At 41.3% G+C, this 17,280-nt stretch overlaps 2 protein-coding genes across 3 annotated transcripts in view; one reads left to right on the top strand and one right to left on the bottom strand.

The window, feature by feature from the left end:
• The window catches only part of Aven (apoptosis, caspase activation inhibitor), a 138,371-nt gene that overhangs the window by 94,650 nt on the left and 26,441 nt on the right, over positions 1-17,280 (bottom strand). The gene's annotated exons all lie outside the window — the stretch shown is intronic.
• Chrm5 (cholinergic receptor, muscarinic 5) overlaps positions 243-17,280 on the top strand; it is a 57,629-nt gene continuing 40,591 nt past the window's right edge. Inside the window, exon 1 of the mRNA XM_006499099.4 lies at positions 243-2,287. The gene's annotated coding sequence lies outside the window, so the exon portion shown is untranslated. The remainder of the gene's footprint in view (positions 2,288-17,280) is intronic.

Here is a 17,280-nt window from a genome sequence, read left to right as displayed (position 1 = left end):
TGAAACTTTGGAATATTCATTATACAAGTATGTTATGTGCTTGATAAGAAAACAAGCCAAGTGGTGTTAACTCAGCAGCAACAATATTTGACTGAATTTACACAGCCCCCAGGAATGTCTCAAGACAGAGGGACAGAATCTTGAATTCTAAACAGAGTCAAGAAAATCTGCAGAAAGCAATGAACCAATCCAACAGCCAGTTCTTTAAAGGTTTGTTGTTGAAATTATATTTATGTGTACATGAGTATGGGTGCACATGGTGACCAGAAGGTGTAGGATCCTCCACAACTGGAGTTATGGATGGTTGTAAGCTGCTTAAAATGGGTGCTCAGATCCTCTGTAAGAGCAATATGTACTCTTAACTACTGAGCAAACTCTCCATGCCCCAATATTACAATTCTTTTTAGCATTATGGCAATAGTGTTAAGTAGGAAAGGGTTCAAGAAAATACTAGAGAGATGTTCTCTTGCATATTCATGCTACAAATTTGCATGGAAGGTAACTATGATATTAGAATTACTTCTTTCTCATATATAGTTATCATGGTCAGGTTTTAAGTTTCTAATGCTTGACAACTAAGTTCGCTTTGAATTCTCACTTGAGAAACCCTGTGTAAAACAGAGCTTCTGTGAAACAAGGAATTTCAAGCAGACTGGCCAATGAGTGGCCACAGAGAATGTGTAATATGCTCATCTGAAAAGGGTTTGTGTGGCTTTTAAACTACATATAGTTACGTAAAAAAAATGAAATTTCCTTTAAAGTATTTCAATAAAGAGAAAAAACACTGGCAGTTATTAAATCAGGGAAATGGGTCTATTGGGTCCTATGTATTTCCCTTCACCTTTGTCCAAGTGTTTAATAATTAAAACATTTTAAAATATCCTTCTACCTAGTCATAGTCTTAAAAGGCTCCACTGAGAAGAGGGTGAGAGGTCCCTGACAGAGTTAACAGCTAAAGAACAAAAATTAGGGAACTGGCATTTTTAGATCTATACTTTATATACAGGTGATCAGAATTTCACATAGTTTTAAAACACTGGTTGAAGACCATTCATTACATTTTATATCAAAGGACTTGTAATGCTTTATTCCAAAGCAACAAAATACTTATGCCAAAAGATGTATAAAAATGTGTGCATCTTTAATTAAGGAAAGGAAAGTCTTTCCCTGTCATCGTTTTTTAAACTCACAGTATATGCTTTCCACCCAAGACCTTTTATAAATTCTCTTTCACTGGAGAAAACTACATGATACTAACACAGCTGGACAGAACCCTGCAAATACTGCATAGCAGAGGTGGAAAATCTTTCTAGCCAGAGGGACAAGCTGGAGAGATGCACATTCGCACAGCATTCAGGAGCCTCATCCCAGCTACCTCTTGCTAAGCTCTTTTTTTTTCCCCCTTCCAAAATACGTCATTTAACTGTCTGTCAAAATAACTCTTGCCTAGTCTACCTGATCACACTCCAGAGCTGCAGCAGCTCCTGATTCCCTCCTCAGTGGCAAGCTGCTCAGCGAGCACCTAGTGAACAGCATCCGCCCCTCTGCTCTCTCCTCTCTTCCTGCCAGGGCGCACTGCTGTCCATGGGGAGGAGTAATTAATGGGCTCATTATGTATGAAAGCAGCATCCCACCACTTGGCTGTCTGATTTGAACGGATCCGATCAGCGCTTCATTCATGTTCAGTGTCTGGGATGTGGCAAAGCTGTTCTTCCTTTTGGATTTTTTCCCTCACCACTCAGAAACCAGTGCACTAGAGCGATGTATTAACAGAAGCACTCGGGAAAGAAAGGCGATTCTTAACCTCTGCAGACAGGAGGCTGAAGGACGGAAAGTTGTTAAGGGAAAAGCCAAGGGAAGCAGAAGGTGCTAAAGAACACCCGTGCTTCTGGAACACACGGTGTTAGAGCAAGCGTGCTCTGGGGACACTGGATTCTCTGAATTACAGGTGAGCAGAACTTTTCCAGAGGCTGAAACATCTGCAAGAGCAATCACGATTTCTCACTGCTGAGATAGTCAATGAATTTTTAATAAGTTCTGAGCACTGTGGTCAGATCAATGGCTGTTATCTGATAAAGGCAAAATTCACCCTTTGATTTCCATAATCCTGCCCAAATGGAATCTTCACCTTGCTGCTACCTGTGCTAACATGGGATTACCGGGGCCACAAAGACGCTGCAAGAACTAAGACACACGGGTGAAAGAGATCACCACGGCAAAAGTCGACGAGGCATTTCCAGTATGAGAGCTTACCCTTCCTCACTGAGCTTCAAGCAACTCCTGCCAGGTAAGAGTCACTTTTATAACATTAATTCATAGCGTGATAACTGAAATGATACCTGCTATTTCAGTGAGGGAGCCAGGAGGTTTGAATTTCATGTGGTCTCCCGTAAGCTTTATGCAGATTTAAGCCTTCTGAGGTAAACACCTGTTTCTACTTGGGCACGTGAGACAGCGCTGCCATAACAGGGCTGGAACATCCCGTTTATTTTTCACTGAATTTATCTTCTTTTTTTTTAAGAATTATAATTTTATTTAATAATTTGAAAGCAATCTGCACAAGAAGTGTCTAGAACGCTATCTAGGAGGTGCCCACAGAGCTCTTTACCAAGCTCGAACTTGGGTCCGAGAACTGGGAGAAAGAACTCACCAGCATGGGTAGCAACCTTTGTGTCAATGCTTTTAAAAGGCTCAATGACTGATTTAATTCTTAGCAAAACAAAAACCCTAAACTGTGATGTCATTCTCATCCAGGCTGAGGGAAACGCCTCCAGTGCACACTGCCAGGGTGGGGTGAATTTACCCCAAAGATAGCAGAGATGTTTCTGTAGCAGAGCAAGTGGAACATTTAAGAACAGAACAAAATGAAGTCTGGCACACTCAATCCCCAAAAGTTTTCATCCAAGGCTGATGGTTTGAACTTCAGAATGCAAAGCCATGAGAGAAGTTGAAAGGGTGAGTGCCTTGCAGAAACTCCCTCGCACTCATTCCAGAGGGAGGCTTCTAAAGAGACGCAGTGTAAAACGCACAGACAGGAACTGCCAGCCCTCCTTCACCTGATGACATTTCAATGCCCTCCCTACAACTTCACTAGAATGAAGTCACTGTCATAAGTTCAACTGAGAAGTTAGATTCAAAAATCTTACCGAAAGCCCTAAAACAAAGTCATATTTCTATTAGCTTGGAAGGGTGGAGATAAGAAAAACAACAGAAGCACGCCACACCTAGCTAAAGAAACTGGCTAATCCAAAAACAACTAACCAAAGTGATTATTCTAAACACAAATGTGAGGAGCACTGTGCAGTGCGCCTTAGCAGACAGACCATTGGCCTACGCAGGGCAGGGCGTGAACTCCATCCCAGCACAAAGTGATGGAAGAAGGAAAATTGTCTCCATTGCATTGAAAGATTTCTGTTTTCGGTTTTTAATTCAGAAAATGAGATACACCCCTCCTCCTTTACTCTTTCCAAGACACTGCACAGATAACCTTAGTTGACACACGTCCTTGGCCTCTGAGGCCACTCTGCAGTCTCACTTGTCGCTTTCCAGTACCAGAGGAAAGCTCTCATTTCAGCACAGGGAGTGACTCGACTCACAGCTACACCAGTGTGTTTCAGGCGGGGAAAGGACCATAAATTCCAAAGTCTTATTTATGTAACAGCCAAACTAAAAAGTGCTGGCTTTTTGCCTTTCCCCACCCCCTCCACACACATTATACAAGACTTACTTGAATCCTTAAAGGTTCTTTTCATCTGTTTCTACCTAGCTTTACAGATTAACATTTTTAAATGCATATTAAGAGAACAATGCCAAGCAATAAATAAAATATAATTCAATAAAAGTAATAATAATTAAACAATTTAAACAACTCAAGGAAAAGGAGATTTACAACATTGTGCTTGGTTGGCTTCGGATAATCAGAATGGAAGGGGATGTAAGATGATGTTCCTGATATTTTTTTACTCACTCTTCTGAGGAAGACTCACATGCCACTTCTTGGGGACTTTGCTTCCTTCCATAGCTTATCCTCCTATGACAATGGATGGGCAGACAGATATGAACCCAGTGAACCATCACTTTCTCTCCTGTCTATAATAATCCATTCAGAAAGCTATGTCAGTCTCAGTGAAGCTTCCCCAGAACTGCAGTAACTCAGAACAGTCTACAATCACTGATGGACTAAAAAGCTAAAGACACCATGATCTTTAGCATCTCATAGGTACCAATGGATAAGCTTTTTTTATTATTTCATTTTACTATTTATTTACTTATTTGGTTTTTTGAGAGAGTGTTCCTCTGTGTAGCCCTGGCTGTCCTGGATCTTGGTCTGTAGACCAGGCTGGCCTCAAACTTCAAGATCTGCCTTTCTCTGGGAATGTTCCATCATGCCCAGCAAGTTTGTTTGTTTGTTTGTTTGTTTGTTGTTTGTTTTTGTGGAGGTCTGAGCAAACTCTGTGCAGTCAGCCATCTCCTTCTATCTTTATGTGGATTGAACTAGGGTTGCCAGGCTACATGGCAAATGCTTTATTTTAGCACACTGACCCATCCTGGCAGCCCCATGTAAGGGGTTTCAAAGTAAGTACAATTAATGACATTTTGAATCTTGGAGAATAGTCAATGACTGAAAATTGTTTCTATGATTCAATATGATATGGGGTAAATGTTTTGGCTACCATATCCTTACTAGTGACATCCATTATCATATATCATAGACTCTGACCATTTACATCAGCCAAACACTATAAGCATACCTATTTAAACTACAAGAAAAATAGGTACATGAGCCAAAGTAAGACTTTCCATTGAGTGTCGCTGATATTATACCTGTCTTTAAAATAAGGTAATTTTACCTAAAATGACAAGCAACAAATTTTATTGTTATATTTGTATGCTAATTAGAATATATGTAAAATTCATGTTAATGTATTAGCATTTATCATATCAAGAAACCTTACTTAAGTATGTATCTGCTTATGTATATTTGTATAACTTTCAAGTTTTTAATTTTTTGAGTTTTTCACTATAGTATAAAGGGGGTGCCATGCTCTGCTTAAGTCAATGAGTATTTCAGTAGGATTTCAGCAGGACTAGGCCCTGTGGTTCATTTTCGTTGGGAAGTAACTGAATGTGAATAAGGATGGAATCATCACGGGCAGTCTCCTCCTCTCCATTTTGTCCCTGCTGGGAGAAAATGATCTTTGGTTTGTGACATCACAGACTGTGACTGGGGGATTGGCCGATATCACACATGATTATACCCTTTCTGGGGAGCTAGATGCAAAAGAGATGCAAGCACACTCATTTCAAGTCAGACCACTGAGACACCAGAGAGATCCATGACAGGAGCTGATTTAGGGAAAGAAAACTCCTTCCCTGGCACCTGTCACTTTGCAGCATCCACTATGAAGGTGTAAAGGACCACTAAGCATTGGAAACATCATGGGGGTATAAACATCATGTCACCGAATTTCACAGATGAGGATAAGATGAAAATGAAGACACTTCCATTAAGCAACAGACATTAGTAGAGCCGGAGTCAGAAAAGACTCAGGAGTGAGACTACACTCCAGTACAACTGGAGACATCAATGCTGCTCAAAAACCTTGAGAAAAACTCTCTGTATACTCCAAATGGGAAAGACAGTAGCTCTCAACGTAAGAGTCCCAAGTCTATATTCTGAAGTGACGCCCAGGGTAATTAACATGGTAGCATGTGAGCATGTGATCTAGTTAACACCCTTCTTAGAAAACAAGAATTCATTAAGAAAGAATCCTCTTCATTACTAAAAATTCTTGTTCTATAAGGTCTTTCAACATGAATTCGCAAAGAAACAATAAAAAAAAATCTCTGGAATTGTAAGTCAGAACTCAACAAAGGAAATAAAGACAAGAGCTTACAAACATGTACACATATGGGCAATCCCTCTTTTTATCACCATTCTTCTAGCTTCCAAGGACAATGCAGACCAGAAAATCCTTCCACAAATACTGATGCAGTTTCCCTTTAGACAATAGCAATTGCCCCAGCTCAAAATTCTACTTGTCTGTGACAGCCTCCTAGTTCAGATCATAAATAAGTACTCAACACAAAGCAATAATATCTCCACACGTGATCACAAGGCAAGCTCATTATTCATTGTTCTACCTCTTGCTTGAGGTAACAGAATATGAGAGGCCTGTAAAAGCATGTAACTGCTCCTATGTGCTGATTAATTATACTATTATTGAACGGTGGTTGGACAGTCCTGACATCCTCTATTTTTCACATAACATGAAATAGAAGTCAAATAATTCAAGAATGCAGATCAATTGGAAAGTGCGTTGGTAGTTGTCATGCGATGCCATGCTGGCAGTGTCATGAGAGCCTGCGTGCCTTCCTATTTACCACTGGAGAAATACAGCATCAAATTCTGAGCTCTTTGAACAGCAAAGCAAAAAGATAATGTCCAGTTCAATTACTCCAGTGAATACGGTGAACTTTCTGAAATAATAATCCAAAGAAGCTGGCTGGAGCATAGTTGAAGTCTTAGCTTGTATCAAGGCGCTCTAACAAGGATAGTCTTCTAGGTGTAGTAATTTTGGGGGAACTTTTTTTTAAATTAACATACTCTCTGTGGTCCCACTTGATGCATGCACATAGGTAGAAGTTCATAAAAAAAAGTTTTAAGAAAACTTTGTACTCCATTGTGTAAATATACACAATTCCATTTTCTTTTTTTTTTAATTAGGTATTTTCTTCATTTACATTTCCAATGCTATCCCAAAAGTCCCCCATACCCTCCCCCACCCGCTCCCCTACCCACCCACTCCCACCTCTTGGGCCTAGCATTCCCCATACTGGGGCATGTAAAGTTTGCACGACCAATGGGCCTCTCTTTCCACTGATGGCCAACTAGGCCATCTACTGATATATATGCAGCTAAAGACACGAGCTCGGGGTACTGGTTAGTTCATATTGTTGTTCCACCTATAGGGTTGCAGATCCCTTTAGCTCCTTGGGTACTTTCTCTAGCTCCTCCATTGGGGGCCTTGTGATCCATCCAATAGCTGACTGTGAGCATCCACTTCTGTATTTGCTAAGCCCTGGCATAATCTCACATAATCTCACAGCTATATCAGGGTCCTTTCAGCAAAATCTTGCTAGTGTATGCAATGGTGTCAGCGTTTGGAAGCTGATTATGGGATGGATCCCCAGATATGGCAGTCTCTAGATGGTCCATCCTTTCGTCTCAGCTCCAATCTTTGTCTCTGTAACTCCTTCCATGGGTGTTTTGTTCCCAATTCTAAGAAGGGGCAAAGTGTCCATACTTTGGTCTTCGTTCTTCTTTAGTTTCATGAGTTTCACAAATTGTAACTTATATCTTGGGTATTCTAAGTATCTGGGCTAATATCCACTTATCAGTGAGTACATATGATGTGAGTTCTTTTTTGATTGGGTTACCTCACTCAGGATGATGCCCTCCAGGTCCATCCATTTGCCTAGGAATTTCATAAATTCATTCTTTTTAATAGCTGAGTAGTACTCCATTGTGTAAATATACCACATTTTCTGTATCCATTCCTCTGTTGCAGGGCATCTGGGTTCTTTCCAGCTTCTGGCTATTATAAATAAGGCTGCTATGAACATAGTGGAGCATGTGTCCTTCTTACCAGTTGGAAAATCTTCTGGATATATGCCCAGGAGAGGTATTGCGGGATCCTCTGGTAGTACTATGTCCAATTTTCTGAGGAACCGCCAGACTGATTTCCAGAGTGGTTGTACAAGCTTGCAATCCCACCACATCCTCGCCAGCATCTGCTGTCACCTGAATTTTTGATCTTAGCCATTCTGGCTGGTATGAGGTGGAATCTCAGGGTTGTTTTGATTTGCATTTCCCTAATGACTAAGGATGCTGAGCATTTTTTCAGGTGCTTCTCAGCCATTTGGTATTCCTCGGGTGAGAATTCTTTGTTTAGCTCTGATGGGGCTATTTGATTTTCTGGAGTCCACCTTCTTGAGTTCTTTATATATATTGGATATTAGTCCCCTATCTGATTTAGGATAGGTAATGATCCTTTCCCAATCTGTTGGTGGCCTTTTTGTCTTATTGACGGTGTCTTTTGCCTTACAGAAGCTTTGCAATTTTATGAGGTTTGGGGGAACTTATAATATCTACAGAAAAGCCATTTGTGCCTAAAACCTTCCTTAGCACTTTGATACCACTTCTCCTATAACAGTTTGCCAAGTATCACTGAAAATATATGTTTGTCTTGTCTATGAAACTCTGCATTACTCATGGGTGAGGGCCATGAGAATAACAATCACATCCATTGTCTATTTTCAAGTATGTTCAGAATGAGCTCATCAGGGGGTGTGTTCAATGAGTATGGGAATATATTCTGGTACATTCTCAAGAACGATCTCAAACAGGCAGAAACACAGCGATCCCTCTCCTGGCCTCCTAGGACACTAGGTATACATGTAGTGCACAGACACACACTCACACAAAACATTCACACACATAAAAAGAAATGAAATAAAACAAAATACAGAAACTGAAGAGACAATGAAATTGACTATTGGATAGTAAGAGCAGAGAAAATGACACCTTCGAAATCTTACATTTGTTTTCCTTTTTGCTTTAATACTTAGACTCTGCTCGAGTACTGTGGTGGTTTGAATATGCTTGGCCCAGGGAGTGGCACTATTAGGAGGTGTGCCCTTGTTAGAGTAGGTGTGGCCTTGTTGGAGGAAGTGTACTACTGTGGGTGGTTGGATTTGAGACCCTCTTCCTAGCTGCCTGAAAGCCAGTCTTCTCCTGTTTACCTTTGGAACAAGATGTAGAACTCTCAGCTTCTCTAGCGCCATGCCTTCCTGGATGCTGCCATGCTTCAACCATGATGATAATGGGCTGAACTCCAGAACCAGTAAGCTAGCCCCAATTAAATGTTGTCCTTTATAAGAGTTGCCTTGGTCATGGTTTCTCTTTACAACAATGGAAACCCTACTTAGACAAGTACCTAAGTCAAATCTTTCTGAGTTTGTGGGTCACAGCAACACCAGAACCTCAGGATTTCCCATGAGTTAAATCTATGCCAACAGTGGTGATTCCTGTATAAGAAGGGGCAGTGGCAAAGGCCTGTGCTGTGATGGAAATGAAGGCAAACATAAGCTGGTATTGCTTCGAAACTCATCCCTGGGTGCTGGAATAGAGTTAGCTGCAGTAAAGAAATAATTAGATACCTTACCAAGTCTGTAGTTTCATCTCTGGGTGCACAGCTCAAGATTTTGAGTGTTGTCATACTATATTTTAGCAGTTACATCCCTTCAGAAGAGATTTTAGATAAAAACATCGATGTGGAGAGCATACAAATCTAGTTCTCTGAGAGAGAAAGGCTATAGCCTACAGGTCCCTGCTTTTGCCATCTCCTCCCAGTTCTTTCTGGACAGTTCCTAAAGTGTATACATCATAGCTGTTCTGCCATCTAGAGGATTCACAAAGGTACTCTACATCTTAAATGTTTCTGTACTCCAAACAGACACTGCCAAGGACTACTCCACAATCCTCATATGAGTCATGTGAGACAATAATGTTTCCTACCCTAAGAGGATGCCGGCTGCAGACCAGCATTGCCTGGACTGACAGAACGCCCCATGGTTATTCTGTTGCCTCAACAATGATCAGTCAACCAAACCTAGGATTCAAATGGATTACAAGTTTATTTTAGACAACTATAATTTGCATTGGGTTAAATATGCTGGAAGTAAATAAAATTAACAAAGACTCAGTAAATTGTAATCAGGAAACCAAGCATAGAAATGAAGCAGTGAGATTTTGCCATAAAGTGTTTCAGAATGCAGTGTGAGAAATCAAGAGAATGGCTGGAGATGCCGGTAAGGAGGACCCTTTCATTGGAAATTCTGATGAGCAGGACCCTTTCAAATGTTCTTTCCTTATCATTTACCACTCATTGTATTATTCCTAGCAAATTCCAGGTGTACGGGCTCTGAAACGTACCTGACTGTGAAAGAAAGACAGAGCCTGAGTACGTAAATCTGAGCTTCAGTATAAGTAAATATTGTAGCACATTATAGTAGATTAAATTAACTTTAAAAGAGGGGAATAATAATTCCCATACATGGACAGCAGGTCGGCCAGGGCTACATAGTGAGTGAGTGCTTGCCTATACACAGTAGCCTGCATCCAATCCCCAGTACTTGCCACTAGCTCATCAGCAAGGCATGCTGACCCACACCTGCAACCCCAGCACTGGGAATATGCAAATGGCAGAATATGAAGTTCAAGGTTACCCTTGGCTGTAAAGCCCAAGCCCCTAGGCTATAGGAAATATTGTCAAAAGAAAAAGTCAGATATCAGATCTCCTATGAAAAAGAAATTTTTGATCATTATATTTGACCTATTGGTTATATGACAGTTTATTCATTTCTGCTCAGTAGCCTTCTCCAGGACTATTCCATTCACTAAGGAGTTATCATAATTGTTATGAAATGGATTCTATTTCAAAACTAGTATCTCTGGCTGATGAGATAGTTCAATCAGTAAAGTGCTTGCTGCAAAAAAAAAAGAAAAGAAAAAAAAAAGAAAGAAAGAAAAGAAAACTTAATTCAATCCTTTCACCCACATTTAAAAAAAGAAAAAGAAAAAAAAAAAAAGCTGGCACACACTTGTAAGCCACTGAGGAGGCTGCAGAGGACCGCCCTGGGACGGGGACCTACTGGCCAGACAGCCTAGCGTAACCTGTGAGCTCCAGGCCATTGAGAGACCTGTCTCAAAATAAAGCAGACCACATCCAAGTGACAACACCCACTGTCCTCTGGCCTCCACATGCACTCACACATGTGCATGCATGTACGTGAACACACAAACACAGTTTCCAAGGTAACCTGTGGTCTCATTTTCCAAAAAAATGAAAAAATTAGAAAGCTTTCACCGTCATGTTGAGCTCTTCTGGTGTCGTGTGCTTCTGTGGAGCAGCTAGAAATAGATATGGGACGAAAAGCTCCAGTGGCCAGTACAACTTTATCCTTAAGTATTCTAAAAATACGTTATGAGTTCCCTATAACTTTCTACTCATAAAGGTTTGTAAGAATCAGACCGACCTGTTATAGCTGTAAATATACAACCATCTTCATTGCCAACAAATACAAGTATCAAGAAAAAGAGAATTTAAACTTCTATTTTCAGTCTCAGATTGCCAACTGAACTTTTGAAGCAAATGCCCTAGGTAGTAGAACCATGAGTTACTCTCTTTTCTGGGCTCTCTCCTCCCACTTCTGAGCAAGGCTCTTGTGGTATAATCTACTATGGATGGGGGTAAAATAAACAATACTACAGAATCTCGTGAGAAGAAAACCAACTCCTAATAGCCATTTCTTATACAGAAAAGACATCCCTAAACTGGTCAAAGCAATGAGAAAAACTGTCTGCTGAACTCTCAACCTTATTGGATATCTATATCACCCCCTTCAGGTTCAGAGAACATCACAGGAGAGAGGGCAGAAAGGACGTAATGGAGGAAGGGATAGAATGTTATGGAACACTGTATTTCAGAAAGAACATGGCTGTTGCATCTACAAACTCATCACAACTCATTGCATTGATTTTGATCCACCATCAACCCATCAATGCCTTATCGCGGACAGGGGAGGTACTCAAGGGGCCTCGTCATTCTCTGAAGACTTAGATGCTGGTGAGTGTCACCTAGTGGGTAGAGAGGCAGCTTAGCTCTGGGCTTCATCTCCAGCACCATCTAGACACACTTGGAATTCCAAACACTCCAGAGGTTTAGAAGCTGGAGGATCAGAACACACAGTTCATGCTAGAACCTGTATGCAGTTACAGATCAGGTTACAGGTTAGTCAGGCACAGGTCCACCCTGTGTATATTAGACCTTGTGTCAAAACAACAAACAAAAAGTTAGATCCATCTCTGAATGCTTATAGGTAGTTAATGGTAGTGAATGGGGACAGGGTTCATGTGTCCTCACTCTTCCCTGAGGATCTATGAATAGTTAGTGACTACTGAGTGAGGGAAAAAGACCTTCGTTAGAGATACAGCAGCTTGTAAAGTATCCATGCTCCTGTAAATAGCCCTTCACCCTTGCTCTCCTTAACAACCCTAATTGGAAAGAACCGTAACCAGTGAGAGGAGAGGGGACAGGAGAGGACAGTGCAGTAGTGAATAGGATCAAAATACATGTATATGTATGTATGAAAATGCCAATGAAATCCATTATTATAATCAATATATGTTCAATACCTAAGCTCTTAGTCACAACAGTACCAGCTGGTTACGACATGATTAATACAGAAAAAATAACTATGGGCTCAAGCGGGTTCTCAGGAGAATGAAGAGGATAGTATCCATCTCTTCCCTCTCGACATTCAGAAAACCCACCTACTTTGCTTTTTTAGAAAGAACCTGAACAACACAGCTTCAATTCAATGAAACACAAAAGGCTCAACTACTGACACAAGACCAGGAGTTTCTTTCCAGAAAAAAAGCTCTGCTGTTATCATGAAAGGCAACCATTTATGAATCACTATCACTGAAAGCCCATCTGCTCAACACTTTCAGAAATGTGAAGATGAAACAGAATGAAGCAGACCCTCCACCTTCCCCTTTAGACACCGCGCATCACAGCACATCTAACATGCACATCACAGCACATCACATGCACATCACAGCACATTCTAACATGCACATCACAGCACATCACATGCACATCACAGCACATCACATGCACATCACATGTGCATCACAGCACATCACATGCACATCACATGCGCATCACAGCACATCACATGCGCATCACAGCACATCACATGCACATCACAGCACATTCTAACATGCACATCACAGCACATCACATGCACATCACAGCACATCACATGCACATCACAGCACATCACATGCACATCACAGCACATCACATGCACATCACATGCACATCACATGCACATCACAGCACATCACAGCACATCACATGCACATCACATGCACATCACAGCACATCACATGCACATCACATGCACATCACATGCACATCACATGCACATCACATGCACATCACAGCACATCACATGCACATCACATGCACATCACATGCGCATCACAGCACATCACAGCACATCACATGCACATCACAGCACATCACATGCGCATCACAGCACATCTAACATGCACATCACAGCACATCACAGCACATCACAGCACATCTAACATGCACATCACAGCACATCACAGCACATCACATGCACATCACAGCACATCACAGCACATCACAGCACATTCTAACACGCACATCCGCCCTCTGTTAGGTCAACATGCTTAGCCTTCAAGTCGCTCATCTTAGCTCAGGGGCCACAAGGAACACAGCTGGCCCACTCTCTCCTTTGGGACATTCTGAAAGCATGGCATACTTCCTTGTCTTCTCATTGAGACTCTATATCCACGTCTAGGAAACTGAAATGCAAAGTCTTTGACAAAACCTTCTCATGTTTTCCGTGATGGCATCTTGGTGCAACTCAGGCTTCTCTGTAACGCATCCAAGTTCATAATAGAAAAGACTAGTTCAAAATTCACTATTCCTATTTAAAACTATAAAGAGGCACAATGAAGGTGGGCCATTGTGAATAACTGGCACTCATGTGCCGGCAGAATTCCCTGAGCTTCCTCTGAGCATGCTCTGTACTAGACTAGCATAAGCCTAACATAAGCATGGGACTCTCGGTGGGCTTCTTTTAAAAGCCAGAGAAGAACCTTTGAAAAGCAGAAATTAAGCCTACATTGGACAAATTGGTCCATAATTGGTCTGAGAAAAATGGAACTCTGAAAAACAAAACAAAACAAAACATAATTACTTATACCAGCAGAGGCCAAAGCAAAAGAATTACTTCAAGTTCAAATCAAGCCTAGACTGCATAGTGAATTCCAGGCCAGTCTGGGCTACAAAGTAAAACTGTTTCAGAAAATAAAGCAAAACTTTGTGATTGTATGAATGTGTGTACATATGTGATTTTAGCATTTTATAGAGCACCACACAGGACAAAACCATACAGGACTCAATTCCTAAACCCCAGTGCAAAGGAAAACATTGAGATTCAAATGGATGCCTGCTGCCATGACTTAGAAACTGCACAGTCTGTGCAGCTACCAAAAAGAAAGTCTTCTCTCAGCATCTTATCCCCACAAATACCTTCAGGGCCCTGGGTTAAACTGCAGCCGACAGGAGCTTCAGTCCTCTAAACAAAGTGAATACTTTGCTCAAAAAATGGCTGAGATTGTGCCAATGAGATGAGCACTCCAGGGAAGAGGTGCCAATGGCTCAAAACACACAGACTTCACACAACAAAGAGCATCAGGACACCCTCAGAGATCTCAGGGGCACAGGCAGGAAGAAACAGGCGCTCGGTGCTCCAGAGAAAACAACTTACACGCCTGCACATCTTCCCTCTAACGATTTCTTCTGCCTACTTAACAGAAGAGCAGGGAGATTCAAGAGACCTAAGCCTGGCATCAAGAGAACCCAGTCAGAGCAACGGCTTCTCTAGCCATGAAGTCCCACGCAATGGTGCTCCTGTCTATTCTCCAGTTTTCAAAATGAAATCTAACTCACTTTTCCACTATGACCTCAAAGATCTCAAGAAAAACAAGCATAAGGATAAAAATTGAAATTAAGACTTCCTAACTGCATCAATGCTGCTTTTCAAAATGATACACAGTAAACTCGTGTGGCTCACAGCAACCAGAGGGAGCCAAGAGAAGGTACATGGCAACCCCATGGTCAGGCTAATGATGCCTTTAAGTGACAGCAGTAACAAATTCTTATTTAGAAACTACAGTGTTAGGTGACAGGCACATACACTGCCACACAGACTGGATTTCCTATTGTTCTGCTAACAGCATACCTTCCAAGATCTTTGCATTGAGAATGTCTTAACTTGACAAGCCTGAACTGACACAGCCTGTGCTAAAGTGGTCTCCCCATACTTCGCTTACATAAGGATGTTCTGATGTGGCTCCACATACCAACACTCCAGATATATTACCTATCATGTAACCACCTCAGGCAGCAGCAACACACACTGAATGTTAAATACATGAAGAATTCCTAGCAGGAAAGCCCTGAGAACACACAAAGTACATATGAACACAGGAAACTATGTACGTCACAATAGGCAGTCAGAAATCTATGGGCTAGAGAGGTTGAGATCTCAGCCACTCTTCCAGAGAACCCAGGTTCAATTCCTAGCATACATGCCGAAGTATACAAGCATCTGTAACTCCAGTTTGAAGGAATCTGATGCCCTCTGCTGGCCCCCATGGACACTACACACATATATGGCACACAGATACCAAAAATGAGATCACGGAAGCCTTCAATCAAAAGAATTCCAGCAACCCAGAAATCAGAAATGCTTTGAAAATAAGTACTTTCTCATGCTAAAAAAAGGACCAGGCATTCCCAAGACTCTGGAGGCAGGGGCAGGAGGCTCTCTGTGAATCAAGACCAACTTCATCTACACAGCAAGTTCAAAGACAGCCAGGGCTGTATATAGAGGCCCTGTCTCAAAAACACCAATAGGAGGAGAAAAAAAAAGAATCAAGCCAGAAGCTACTGTGGCCACCTGGAGTCACACACTGAGCTTAGATGCGACTATACAATCACCACATTGTCAGGCCTTAGCAGCAAGCCTCTTAATCATATCTCAAAATGCCAGGGGGAGATAATTGAGTATGAAAGCTAAGAAGCAGTGTGAAAAACAGTAAGAAAAATGGCATCTTATCAATTTTCCTAAAAAATAGAAAGCAGACAAATTTCACTTGACTTTTGGCATGCATGGCTTATAACACATAATTATCTTTTTGCTTGAGTTAATAATTATCAGCAGTCAAGGACAACTCATTTTGTGTTGGAGTTCCTGAATGCCTCTGTCATAATAATCCAAGTCAAGGCTGAAATAAATCCACATTTCCCAAATGTTCCAGTTTAAATGAATTAACTAGTGATAGTAAGAATGTTTTTGGGCTGGTGAGATGGCTTGGGTTTATATAAAGAACATAATATTTATAAAAATTAGCAATGGAATGTGACAGTATGAATAATCTTGCATAACAAATTAGCCACACAGAATCCCAAATCACTACACTGTGATGAGAATGGTGGATATGAGACAGTCAGGTACCTGCACTTTCTGGGCCTGCTGCTGTTTAGAATTGTAGGAACTTTGGGTTAGAAAGCAAGTCTCCTCAGAGATAACTGAGTCCCTGGATATTTCTTGAATTTCTAATTATTGAATATTTCCTGGAAACTCAGAGTGCCTAACCTTTCTTTTCTTAAAATATTGTTTAGTGTTTTCAAACGCTACTTACTATTATGAGTTGAGCCATTTCCTCACCCCCATGGTGGCCTTTTCAAGGGGAACAAGAACAGTGTAGTGTTGAGATGAGACTGGTTCCCCATAGGCTCCATCTATTGAGTTCTTAATCCCCAGGTGATAAGCTGTCAGGGAAGGATTAGGAGGAATGGTCTTATTGGAAGAGATGTGTCCCAGGAACGGACTTTAAGGTTTCAAGAGCCTATGCTAATCTCTTTCCCCCTCTTCTCTCCCTCCTCCCCATCTCTTCTCTCTCCTTCTCCCTCCCTCTCCCTTTCCCCCCTCCCTCTGCTTGCTGCTTGAGGATCAGGATATAAAGCTTTTGGCTACTTCTCCAGTACCATGCCTGCCTGCATGCTGCCAAATGCCCCACCATAATCATAACAGACTAAGCCTCGGAAAGTATAAACAAACCCTAATTAAATGCTTTCTTTTGTAAGAGTTGCCTTGGTCAAGGTGTCTCTTCACGACAATGGAACAGTGATAAGATAAGCAGGTAAGTGACTAAGATAGCCAAGCAGAAAGGAGGAAAGAGCAGTTGAAAAGAATGTGCTACCTGCTGTTAGCACACAACATCCAGACTTGATGATGTGGCTAAGTAGACACCTGTTAATTTGAAGAGTATCTGGAATATAAGCCAATCCCAAAAAAGGCTTGTTAATTTTCTCTTAGTAGAGATAAAAATAACCTAATGTAGCAAATAATCAAAATAAACTGACACTCAACTGGAAAATGAACTTAGACTGCGCAGTCACAGCTGTGATCCTACGACACTGCTCAGGGGACTGGGTATAGCAAGAAGCACAACTGCCAAAAACCACCATGGTGAAAGCAGTAGCTGCCCTAGAGAACAAAATTCTCCAACAAAGAGTGATTTTGGTGACTTTGATTTGCTAGGGC

Source organism: Mus musculus, chromosome 2 (genome assembly GCF_000001635.26).
Source record: "Mus musculus strain C57BL/6J chromosome 2, GRCm38.p6 C57BL/6J".
Lineage (NCBI taxonomy): Eukaryota > Metazoa > Chordata > Mammalia > Rodentia > Muridae > Mus > Mus musculus.
This window is presented reverse-complemented; position numbering and strand designations above follow the sequence as displayed.